This window comes from Gossypium arboreum, chromosome 13 (genome assembly GCF_025698485.1).
Source record: "Gossypium arboreum isolate Shixiya-1 chromosome 13, ASM2569848v2, whole genome shotgun sequence".
Classification (NCBI taxonomy): domain Eukaryota; kingdom Viridiplantae; phylum Streptophyta; class Magnoliopsida; order Malvales; family Malvaceae; genus Gossypium; species Gossypium arboreum.
In genome coordinates, this window is record NC_069082.1 from 79,463,296 (window position 1) to 79,476,099 (window position 12,804).

The 12,804-nt window shown below is 34.0% G+C and overlaps 1 non-coding gene across 1 annotated transcript; it reads left to right on the forward strand.

Moving 5' to 3' along the window:
* The first annotated feature begins 4,950 nt into the window (after positions 1–4,950).
* Positions 4,951–5,057, forward strand: LOC128287013 (small nucleolar RNA R71). The gene has a single exon (XR_008277713.1). It is a non-coding gene; the product is annotated as a small nucleolar RNA R71 (small nucleolar RNA).
* The last annotated feature ends 7,747 nt before the right edge of the window (positions 5,058–12,804 follow it).

A 12,804-nucleotide genomic window follows, 5' to 3' on the forward strand; every position in this document is an offset into this window, starting at 1 on the left:
ACACGGGCATGTCGCATGCCAGTGTTTATTTGGCAGATTCGACCACGACCATGTCACACAGCAGTGGCGTTTTATCACAGCCCGTGTTTGGGGAAATCTTCTACCCTATTTCTGCACGGCCATATCGCACGATCGTGTTTCTATCTGTGTTGGTCACATGAGCTTAAGCACGGCCGTGTGTTAGGCCGTGTGGAGTTGGGAACCTAAGCTTTAAGTACTCTGTTAGTGACCTAAATGTTTAAAACTTGAAATGTAAATAATATAAAACCGTTAGTATTCAGGTTGCCTCCCGAGAAACACTTGTTTATAGTCTAAGCTCGACTGTTACCTTGTTGGTTTATTCAGGGCGGTTTGTGGAGTCGTAGCTCCTCTCTATCGACTTTAAAATTCTCACCATTTTAAAGTTTGAGACGGTGTCCATTTACTTTGAAAGTACTGTATGATGGGTGACTTACCTCTATTGAGCCATATGGAAGAACAGATTGAATTACAAAGGGTTCGGACCATCGTAATTTTAGTTTCCTGGGAAACAATTTGGGTCTTGAGTTGTATAGTAAAACGAGATCTCCAACTTCAAATTGTTTTCAATGCTTTAAACGAACGTCATGGCGCCGCTTTGTCGCTTCCTTGTACAGGCGTGAATTTTTGTATGCATTGGCTCGCCATTCATCAAGCTTGTTCAGCTGCATAAACCTATTTTTTCTTGCAAGTTCAGGATCAAGGTTTAGAAATTTAATAGCCCAAAAATATTTATGCTCTCATTCGAATGGTAGATGAAAACTTTTTCCATAAACAAGTCTGCAAGGTGATGTCCTGATGGGAGTCTTAAAAGCAATTTTGTAAGCCTATAAGGCATCGTCTACTTCCGTTGCCCTGTCTTTTCTGTTTGATTCTACTATTTTTTCAAGGATCCGTTTGATTTCTCGGTTTGCTACTTCAACTTGTCCATTAGTTTGAGGATGGTATGGGGTGGCTGTTCTGTGAAAAACTCCGTATTTCTTAAGGATATTTTCAAATTCGGTATTACAAAAATGAGTGCCCCTGCCACTGATAATTGCTCTAAGTGTTTCGAATCTCGAGAAGAGTTTTTTAAGGAAACGTACTACCACTCTAGCATCATTAGTAGGTAGATCTTGGGCTTCTACCCATTTGGACATGTAGTCAACTGCTACTAAGATGTATTTATTCCCAAATGAACTGGGGAATGGGCCCATGAAGCTGATACCTCAAACGTCAAATATTTCACATGAAAACATATACTTTTGAGGCATTTCATAACGTTTAGATATGTTACTTGTCTGTTGGCATTTGTCACATGAAGTAACATACCTGATAACATCTTTGAATAACGAAGGCCAATAAAAACTTGATTCGAGTATTTTGTGTGCGGTCTTTGTTCCACTATAGTGTCCTCCGGTTGGCCTTGAGTGGTAGTGTTCTAATATTTTTGATGTTTCTGATCTTATAACCAATCTTCTAATGACTTGATCTATACATCTACGAAACATAAATGAGTCGTCCTAAAAGTAGTTTTTCACATCATTAAAGAATTGCTTCTTTTGCTGGTGTGTTAACACTTTTGGGATAATGTTAGCAGCTAAAAAATTCAAGATGTTTGCAAACCAAGGTACCTCGGAGTTAGATATAGCGAAAAATTATTCTTTAGGGAACGAATCATTTATTTCAACGTCATCTAGTTCTCCGGTATTGGATTTATCAAGCTTAGATAGATGATCAGCCGCGAGATTTTCAGCTCCTTTCTTATCCTGAATCTCCAAGTCGAATTCCTGCAATAGGAGAATCCATCGAATGAGTCGAGGTTTTGCATCAGTTTTAGTTAAAAGGTAGTGAAGGGCGGAATGGTCAGTGTAAACAACAACTTTAGACAATATGAGAATGATCGAAATTTATCAAATGCAAAAACCACAGCTAGCAACTCTTTTTCCGTAGTAGTATAATTTTCTTGTACAGCCGTTAAAGTTTTACTGGCGTAATAGATAGGTTGAAAATACCTGTCTCTTCGCTGTCCCAATACTGCACCTACTGCAAAGTCACTCACATCACACATTAGTTCAAATGGCAAATTCCAATCAGGTGCAATTATGATTGGAGCATTAATTAATTTATCCTTTAAAGTATTAAACGCTTCTAAACATTCCTTATCGATGTTAAAAGGTATATCTTTTTCTAGCAATTTAGTCAAAGGCTTAGCTATTTTAGAAAAATCCTTAATAAATCTTCTATAAAAACCAGCATGTCTTAAAAAGCTTCTAATAGCCTTAACTGAACTAGGAGGTGGTAATTTTTCAATTGTTTCTATTTTAGATTTATCCACCTCAATCCCTTTACTAGAAATTTTATGCCCTTGAAGTGACATTTCTCTCAGTTAAACATAAGGTTTGTTTCCTCACATCTTATTGAGACTTGTTTTAAATTTTTAAGGCAGAGATGGAAAGAGTTACCGAATACCAAAAAATCATCCATGAATACTTTCATGATATCTTCCATGAGTTCTTCGAATATGGCCATCATACATCGCTGAAAAATGGCAAGAGCATTACATAATCCAAAAGGCATTCTATGATAAGTGAACGTACCATATGGGCATGTGAATGTCGTCTTTTCTTGATCTTCAGGAGCTATTGGGACTTGGAAGTAACAGAGAGTCCGTCTAGAAAGCAGTAATACATGTGTTTGAATAATCTTTCCAACATTTGGTCAATGAATGGCAAGGGGAAGTGATCTTTTCTTATGGAATCATTCAATTTCCTGTAGTCTATGCAAACTCTCCATCCTGTGATTGTTCTTGTTGGGATTAATTCATTCTTCTCGTTGGTCACAACCGTCATGCCTCCTTTCTTGGGGACAACCTGCACTGGACTTACCCAAGATCTGTCAAAAATAGGATAAATAATTCCAGCATCTAAATGTTTAATTACCTCGGCTTTTACAACTTCCTTCATGTTGGGGTTCAGACGTCTTTGAGCTTGCACACACGGTTTGTATTTATCTTCCATCAAAATTTTGTAGGTGCAAAAAGAAGGGTTGATTCCTTTAATGTCAGAAATTTTCCAAGCTATAACCTTTTTATGTTCTTTTAATACTTGGATTAATTCCTCTTTCTCCTTGGGTTGCAAGTTAGAAGCAATAATAACTGGTAATGTAGAATTATTTCCAAGGAATGTGTATTCTAAGTGGTTTGGTAATTGTTTAAGTTCTAGTTTGGGAGGCTCCTCAATAGAGGATTTTTGCTTAAGTTCATCGTTTATCTTAATGCCCTCATATTCTACTTGTCTTGACAAATGGTCATTAGGTTCCTCACCTGTCTCCTCGCCTTGAGCTAGATATGGTTCCGTCATCTCCACTTGTACAATTTCCTGAAAAGAGTCTTGAGTAATATGATCAATAGAGTCAATAAAGTAACATGAATCATCCTATTCCCTAGAGAATCTCATAGCATCATAAATTTTAAAGATAATCTCCTCGTCCCCTACTCTAAGTACCAATTTACCGTCACCCACGTCGATTACAGCTCTAGCAGTGGCTAGAAATGGGCGCCCTAAAATTAAGGGTACTTTCACATCTTCATCCATGTCAAGTACAACAAAATCAACAGGGAATATGAATTTATCTACTTTTACGAGTATGTCTTCTATAATACACTTAGGATATTTAACAGATCTATCGGCTAATTGAATACTCATCCTAGTAGGTTTAGGTTCCCCAAGACCAAGTTGTTTGAACATTTTATATGGTATCAAATTAATGCTAGCGCCTAAATCAACTAGTTCTTTTTGAACATTCAGACTACCAATTAAGCAAGGGATAGTAAAACTTCTTGGATCTTTTAGTTTGGTTGGCAGCTTGTTTTGGAGTATGGCTGAGCACTCCTCGTTGAGTCCTACTGTAGATAAGTCTTCGAACTTCCTTTTATTTGTTAGAAGCTCCTTCAAAAATTTTGCGTAGGTAGGCATCTGCGAGATGGCTTCAACAAAAGGTAAGTTGATATGTAACTGCTTAAAATGTTCAAGAAACTTACTGAATTGTGCATCAATAAGATCTTTTTTCAATTTTGCTGGATATAGAACTGGTGGTTTATATTCCTCCGGCACTGGTTTGTCACTATTTTCGGGTTTTTCTTCCCTACTTTTGCTTTCCACGGCTTCTTATGCTAACTTCTTTTCAGATTCCGCTAACACTTTCCCACTCCTTAGTGTAACTGCTTTGACATGCTCTCTTGATTTGGTGTTACTAAGTAAACTTCCTAGTGGTCTTTCCGAGATCAGTTTGGATAGCTATCTTATCTGAGTTTCGAGCCCTTGGATCGATGCTTGTTGATTCTTAAGTGCTATCTCGGTGTTCTGGAAATGAGTTTCTAACACCTATATGAATTTTGAGAGCATCTCTTCAAGGGTTGGCTTCTTTTACTATTGATAGGATGGTTGTTGGTAGCCCGGAGGATGTTGTGGTCTTTGATTTCCTTAACCGCCCCACGAGAAATTGGGGTGGTTCCTTCAACCTACATTATAAGTGTTACTATATGGATTGTTTTGAGGTCGAGGATTATTACGTATGTAATTTAATTACTCGTTATCCATGTTGTGGGCATAAGGTTGATATTCCGAATTGTTTGTTCCACCTCCACTTGCTTCGTGCTGCATTATTGGGTGAACCTGTGAAGAATTAAGAAAACCATCAATCTTTTTATTTAAGAGTTCTACCTGATTAGAGAGCATAATGACCTAATCGACACTATAAACGCCGGCTATTTTCATTGGCTTTGTCCTCACGACTTGCCACTGATAATTATTCAGTGACATCTCCTCTATAAACTCATAGGCATCTGCCGGTGTTTTATTGTTGATGGTTCCGCCAGCAACTGCGTCAACCAGTTGCCGAGTCGAAGGATTCAGACCATTGTAGAATGTTTGTACTTGGAGCCAAAGCGGTAACCCATGGTGAAGGTACCTTCTCAGTAAGTCCTTGTATCTCTCCCATACATCATTGAGTGTTTCTAAATCCATCTGCAAAAAAGAAGAGATATCATTACGTAATTTAGCCGTTTTAGCAGGCGAAAAGTATTTTAGTAAAAATTTTTTGGTCATTTGTTCCCGAGTAGTAATTAACCCTCGTGGTAATGAGTTCAACCATTGTTTAGCTTTGTTCCTCAACGAAAAGGGAAACAACCGAAAGCAAATGGGATCATCAGAAACGCCATTGATCATAAAAGTGTCGCAAAACTCTAAGAAATTCACCAAATGAGCATTTGTGTCCTCGTCCTGCAAACCATCAAACTGAACAACGTGGTAATGAGTTCAACCACTGTTTAGCTTTGTTCCTCAATGAAAAAGGGAATAACCGAAGACGAATGGCATCATCAGAAACACCATTAATTTTAAATGTATCGCATAGTTCTAAGAAGTTGGCTAAATGAGCGTTGGGATCCTCATCCTACAAACCATCAAACTGAACAAATTGTTGTATCATTTCAAAAGTATTTGTAGCTACAACTGTCAACTATGCTAGATTCAGTTCCTATTAAAGAAGGTTTAGCAAAATCATACATAGTGCGTGGAGTAGGATTTTGATTAGCCGCAATTGCAGGAGGTAGCTGATTCCCTTGGTTTTCAACCATCTCTTCGATTAGGGGTTGAGTATCGTCTTAGTAATAATGCTATCAGCCTTGGTTCCACTGACTCTCGGTTCTAACAAACTTATAATACCTAGTTTATACTCCATATTATATTCCAAAAAAATTCTAGGGAATTTAACATTTGCACAACCCTGACAATTCCATGAAAAAATAGTGATATTCATAAATAAATAATTAAAAATTTGGGAAACAAACCTAGCTTTCAAGTCTGATATTGCAATCTAACTTTGATCCTACATCGTCGATCTCGACATTCAAATTCTCGTTGAGAATTTTGGGAGATAGAAATTCTGCCATTGCCGCCATAGACTCAGCTAAAGGAACACGCGTATTTCTAGAAGATTTAAAATGATTACCTCGACCTCGTAGAGCTAAATATGTCCTCCTATTACTCTGACTATCACTGTCTCTACCTTCGCTTCTTCGGTCTTTGGGCCCTTTTAACTTTGAACCCAGAACCAAGTCCAGGAATTCCACAGACCTTAAAACCAAATTAGCCTGTTGAATGTAGTAAACATTTTTATTGAAACTGACTGCTGAATGCTTACCTAGATCAAGGGTATTATCTGATATAGGAAGAATAAAACCCTCAGATTCATCAAATACAGGATTGTAGTGCGCTTTAATTTTTTTTTAAAATTCAGCTCCGTTATTCTCCTGCACACTAGAACCTAATTTGACTTGAATAGTTGTGTCATCCTTAGAAATTTGTTTTAATGAAATTGCCTATTTTGAACCCGGACAATCAGAAGAATCCAAATTAGAAATGGATAAATTTTCATAACACCCCCTATTATTTTTTACTGCTCCATCCAATCCCATAGGCCTTTTCCCTAAACTGTTATCCAAATGATAATTGGATTTATGGCCTGATTTCTCCTTTTCATTTTTATCCATATTTTTCTTCAATACAGGTCCCTTAGAAAAGCCCAAACCATTAAAATTTCCTTGGCCTAAATCTTCAAACGAATTAACCATGTTTTTGTTAACCCTAGAAGTCAGACTCCTTGACCTATCTGCCAATTTATCAAATGAATTAAGCCCTAAAAAACCTCCAATTGACTATCCCAAATCCATTTTCAAATCTCTCTCCTCTAATAGCGCCGAGAATCTGGAGCCAGAAGAATATTTATCTTGTTTTGCCAAAATCCCTACTATGGAACCACACTTCCCCTATAGTAGATTCTTTCTTTCCACCATCCACAGCCCAAATTTCAGACCTTTTTCTCTGCTAGCTGAATCAGGTTTTTCCCCTTCCGTGTTTCTCTCCTAAAGAGATCCAACAGCGATCGAGGGCTCACCAAGGGTTTTATTCCTCGTGTTAACCACCGTGTTCACCAAAATCGCGAGATTTTGGTTTGACACCATCGAGGTACACATCTCTTTTACTTGACCGCACTTGCCACACATAAAACACACTATCGAAAGAGCCTCATATTTGACACGTTGAGTAACTCCATCAATAAAAACCTACGAAATCAGCGGCCTATCCAAATTAATGTAGACAGGTAATCTAGCAAATCGACCCCTAGTCTGATTATCGGTCTGGACGTCTAGTTTGACCACCTTCCCAATGAGACTCTTGATGGCTTCAATAATCTTCCATTTATAGAGATAACCTGGGAGATTCGGCAAACGAATCCACGCCAGCACCACACTCGGGTAAAGTTGCAAGGGGTTAAAATATCTAGTCCACGGTTGTACGATCAGGTACTGGCCATAAACTATCCATGGCCCCTGTGATAAAACTCTGTTGTAATCACCTGAATCATAAAATTTCACCAGAAAATAGACATTAGCAATATCCATTAACCGAATAGGATTCATAGGTTTCCAAAGGAAAATAATGCGGTTATGAAGGGCGTTGTAACCAATGTTACGCCTTAGGAGTTTAACGATAACCGTCAACTCCATTTCTTTGAAAAGAATTTCCTTAACACGATCCAAAAATTCAATAGCAGGGATCCCATCAATGATAGACGCATTAAAGTCTCCTTCGAGTAACTCAAATTCATTATCTTTCCCTGCAGAAGACACATCCTAAGTTGAGTCAGAGACTACATCGTGTCTTCTCAGTAATTTATCTTTCCACGAAATAATCGGTTGTGGTTCGGGATCCACCACCATAGAAATATCTTCATCAATAGCGTTCTCTTTAAACCTCAATTTTTTGGTATCACGATCACCCTCGGAGTGGGTATTGCCCTTCCCATCGTTGCCAAAAATTTGCAAAGTTGAGAGCATATTTTTTATTAACTATTAAAATTTTAACAACACTAATTAAAAATAATATTTAAAAAAAGAGTGTGCAACGAATACAAATCCAATGCCCCGAGCGCCTGCCCCCCTCCGTATCCCTTGTATACATTTTTTCGTTTTTTCTAAACTTCAATTAAAATTAAAGTTATATTTTTAATTTTATATTTATTGTAAAAAAATTAAAATCGATAATAAATAAACATAAGAAATTGTAATAAGAAATAAAAATAAAAATTTAAATAAATTTATCTTATATATTTTAATTTATAAAAAATATAAATAATTTAATGTATTGAATTTTGACAAGATGGTTTTAAATTATATCTACAAAATTAAACTAAAACTATTTTTTAATACAAAACTCATATCAATGAAAAAGATCATTTTTTTAATATAATGAGTTTATTAAGTTTATAAAATATTAAAATAATTTAAATTTGTCTAAGCTTGTTTGGCCTAAATTAATACTAATCTAAAAAATTCAAGTACACAAAATTTTGATTTCAAGAAAAAGTTATGCCAAAGAAAGCCCGAGCCCAAGAATATTTAAGATGAGTTGATCCGAACCTGAGATAATTCAAATTTGAAGATATTCAAATCTGGGCTTGCCCAAAACTGCTAATTTGTCACTTTGAATAAATGGAGGAAAAATACTAGTAAATATTTAAAAAGTTAAAACAGTCAAATATCGAGATCGATTTATGTTGAAAAGAGCTATATACTCTTATTTTGGGGTTTAGGGTTAAAGTTTCTCAACATTGAATTTATTTTATGTAAGCTGAGAAAGCTAAGAAAAATATACCCATGAATTATATGATTAACAAAATAAAATTCCATAACATTATTTATTTAATGTGATTTGTTTCTGTATTATAAATAAAATAAAATCTTTGTATCTTTTATAAATAACATTATCATATTTTTTGGCATAATGCCTAAAATAGCCCCAAACGTTTGATTGTTTGGTCACTTTGGCCCTTTATCTTTTTTTTTTTGGAATATTTTAACCCCTAATGTTTTTTTTTTGTCAAATTGGTCTATTTTTAATGGACATGTTGACATGGTAGCTAGTTGACTAACGGTTAACGTTAATCGCTAACATGGCGGCCAAATGTAACTAAATGTTGACATGGCACTATTTTGTCTTATATGTCACATTAGCAAATGATTTTAAAATTATTAAAAAAAAACCTTTAAACACACACAGAGACACAAATAAAACAATCTAAGATCCCTTAATTGAAAAACTCTAAATCTCGAATCCACTCTGAAATCTAGTGGGTTAGTAAAAGAATAAAAAATATTGTCTGAAAATAGTGGTTGGAAGCCATCAATGGAGAAGTTGCCATATTTGAAACTGGTTTCTTCATCACGAGGGGAGTTCATTTATGATGGAGAGAAAATAACATGTTTTTGTAACAAGTTAGCTCCGAGAGAGACTTCGTGGAGGGATTTAAACCCAAGCATAAGGTATTATGGTTGCTCAAATTTTGGGTAACCATATATTTAGTAATTTTGTTTTAGGGTTCATATGAAATTGGGTTTTTTTAGTTTGCAATATTATTTTAGGGTTTATACGAAATTGAGGATTTTTTAGTTTGCAATTTTGTTTTAAGGTTCATATGAATTTGGGGAGTTTTTAGTTTGTTTGATTTTTGTGTCGGTTGGACTAAATTGGTGCTACATTTCATCCTAGCAATGGATTTTTAAGTGAATTGCAGGGTTTACATGATAAAATGTTGACCTTTTTGTGTGAATTGTAGATTGGGGATACGGATTTTTTAAATGGTATGATGATAAATTGTGTAACAAGGGAAATGAAACAATACATGAATTACATGATAGCGATTATAAACAGGTCAAAATATGAGAGTATATCTAGTACTAAAATCAGTAATGTTGAGATGTTTGAGAGTGGCAGTGTGCAAAATGTGGGCAAGGAGAGCGATTATAAATAGGTCAAAGATGATGTTATGGGTCACGTTGTATTATGGAAAAAGATTAAGGGCTTGAAGCAAAAATGTAAATCACTCAAGAAAGAGAAAGAGTTTTATAAGAAAATGTTTATTTGCAATGTATTACTTATCTTATGTTTCACATTATGTAGGAATATTATAATTTGAAAAGTATGGTGTCAAGTTCTTGTGTTTTTTATATCTAGTACCTTCAAACTTTGTTGTTGACATAAATTGTCACTTTTGAATTGGTGTTTGTAGCTAATTTGAGGGAAGTATAGTGAAAAGTGTACTTAGTTTTGTATCAATATTGGTGTTTATCTGAATAACAAGAATGGTGTCTGTTTTGATGATTTGTAAGTATGAAAAGTAAGGAGTATCGTATCTTCTTCAAAATTTATTCTGAATCCGAGTCAATGCTAAATTAAGTTATGTTATCCTGATATAATATAATATGGAGTCCATCTGGATGTTATTCATAGTGAATTTTCAGTATGGGTATGTGAACAACAATGAATCAGGGTATGTCTAAGTGAGAACCAATAGCATGAAAATTGTGTAGGTATCCATCATATGTATGTATCCGCCCAAGACAATGTCAATAAGAAATTATTTGAAAGATGAGTATGAGTTAAGTTATGGATTGCTGGAGGTGGATTCTAAAGGTATATTTTGTTACGAAAGTATTATAGGGCAAGAGAATCATGTAAAAATGAGAAGGGTCCTCCAGTTAATTAAGTATGAAAAATTAAGTATAACAGGGAATGATAATTGACGTATACAAGAATAATAAGATCGTATGACATCGACTATGATAAATGATGCATAGTAGAAATTGACTCATGGAAAGTCCTAGAATATTACGAAGACTCCATCAAGGTATGATTAATGAGCTCACTAAGTACTTTTGTACTTACAAGATTTTTTTTTTCTAGTTCGTTAATAAAAGGCTTCGCTTGGAGGGACAACGCCAGGAGTACACCAAGCTGCTGGTGGATTGAGCTATTATGCATACAGAGGATTTGTGGAAAGTCTTGAAATTTACCTTTTGACTTTGTCTTGAATAAATTTCTAATTTGTAAAGATGTGTATCAGATGTGTTGTAATAAATTGTTTAACATATATTTCATTTTTAAAATTTGAAAATGTGAAGCTTTTCTTTTGGATTTCAAATAACATATTGAAATAAATGAGGAATTGTTAAATATTATGCATCGTCTAGTAACACCTAAGATCCAGACTTGGTAAATCGGATGGGGTTGAGGGTATTACACACTCTACGGAGGGTCATATCGATTGTTGGAGCTCGTTTTCCTCATGTATTTAATTTCATTAAAATCATAGATGATCACTCAAACAAGTTTCACTTTAATAAATAAATTTTTGAACCAAGATTTCAAAGAATTGGACTCTTTACTTTGAGCTTAAAATCTTTAAATTTATTTGCTTTAAACCAAGATTTGTTTTGTTTTTCATTTTCTTAAAATTAATATTCAAAGTTGTGATAATCTTGCTCAATGTCAAGGTTGTCTGGATCCCATCAAAAGTTGGGCCTTAAGTTACATGATCTTCTGAGTTTGTCAAATGGGCTTTGAAGAAGGTTAAGCCCCACATGTTCTTGGGTTGAAAATTGAGCCCCCATACTCATATCAACTGGTTAGACTGGAAACTAGTACGAACCGACTGAATCGATTGAACTAATAGTTGAATCGAGTTTTTTAATTGAACCGGTTTGACCAACAAACTAGTGACTTGATCAGTTTGACCATCGGTTCGGGTCTAAAAATATTTATCACTACTTAGTAAAATTATAAAACAAGATAAATGAAATTATAAGATTAAAAATAAAATATGTGTTTCAAGTTTTATATAAATTTATTTGTTTTAAAATTATTTATTTTGAAAAAGTAATATTTCTTAAAATATAATTGTGGACTTTTAAAATAACCACCAACCTATTAGATTTGTAGTATTAAAAATTATTGACTTAATTACATTACGAGTTAATAGGAGTTAAAAATCATATTTTAAAAGCAACAAATACTACTACACTGTTTTCATCTTTTAATAGTTTTACATAAATCTATTTAAACCATTACCTAAAAACTACTCATTTATATAAATATAAATTTCATATCATATTTTATAAATATATTCACAATGCTATGAACCATACCCTATCCAATTCAGTGTAAATTCAACATGAAACAAAATAAGTTTTGTTAAACTTATTGATTTTAGAATATAATTTTGAGAGACCCTCATATGTGTTGAGGTTAGCCTTAAAATTCAAATACAACAATTTTTGAACTTCCCTCAAGATTAGGGAAAGAAAAAAAAAATCTCAATTCACAAGTTTGACTTTTTACCTCCAGCTGTATAAGTGTTGTTGACGTTCTTTTATTTTCATTAAGGATGTATTTCAACAATATTGATATTGTGTAATTATATCATAATTTTTATGTTATATTTGGGTACAAATTATAATTACAGTTATATAATTTATATATTTTAAAAAATTATTAGTATAAAAATTATTAGTATGATAAAATTAAATACGAAACAAGTAACAAAAATTAAAATCAAATAATCATATGCATTATGTTAGTCTAGAAAAGTAGTTAATAATATGATCATTAATAAAAATAATAAGAAAAGTAAACATCATATTTGTTATAAATATCTTATTAAGTGGATGTCCATCAAGATCAAGATAAGTTTTGATGTACTTTAAATTCTAATAGTCGTTAGAAGTATATCTCTACTTCATTTATACTTCTTATGATGTAAATAGAGACTTTGGAGAAGCTTTGTAAATATTCTAATTTATCAATAAAATACGCTCTCTCTTTTGCTCTCTCATTTTCTTTGTTCTTTACTCTCTATCTATTTATTTTATAACGTGTTATCAGCACGATTCTCTTTTAATGATTTTTA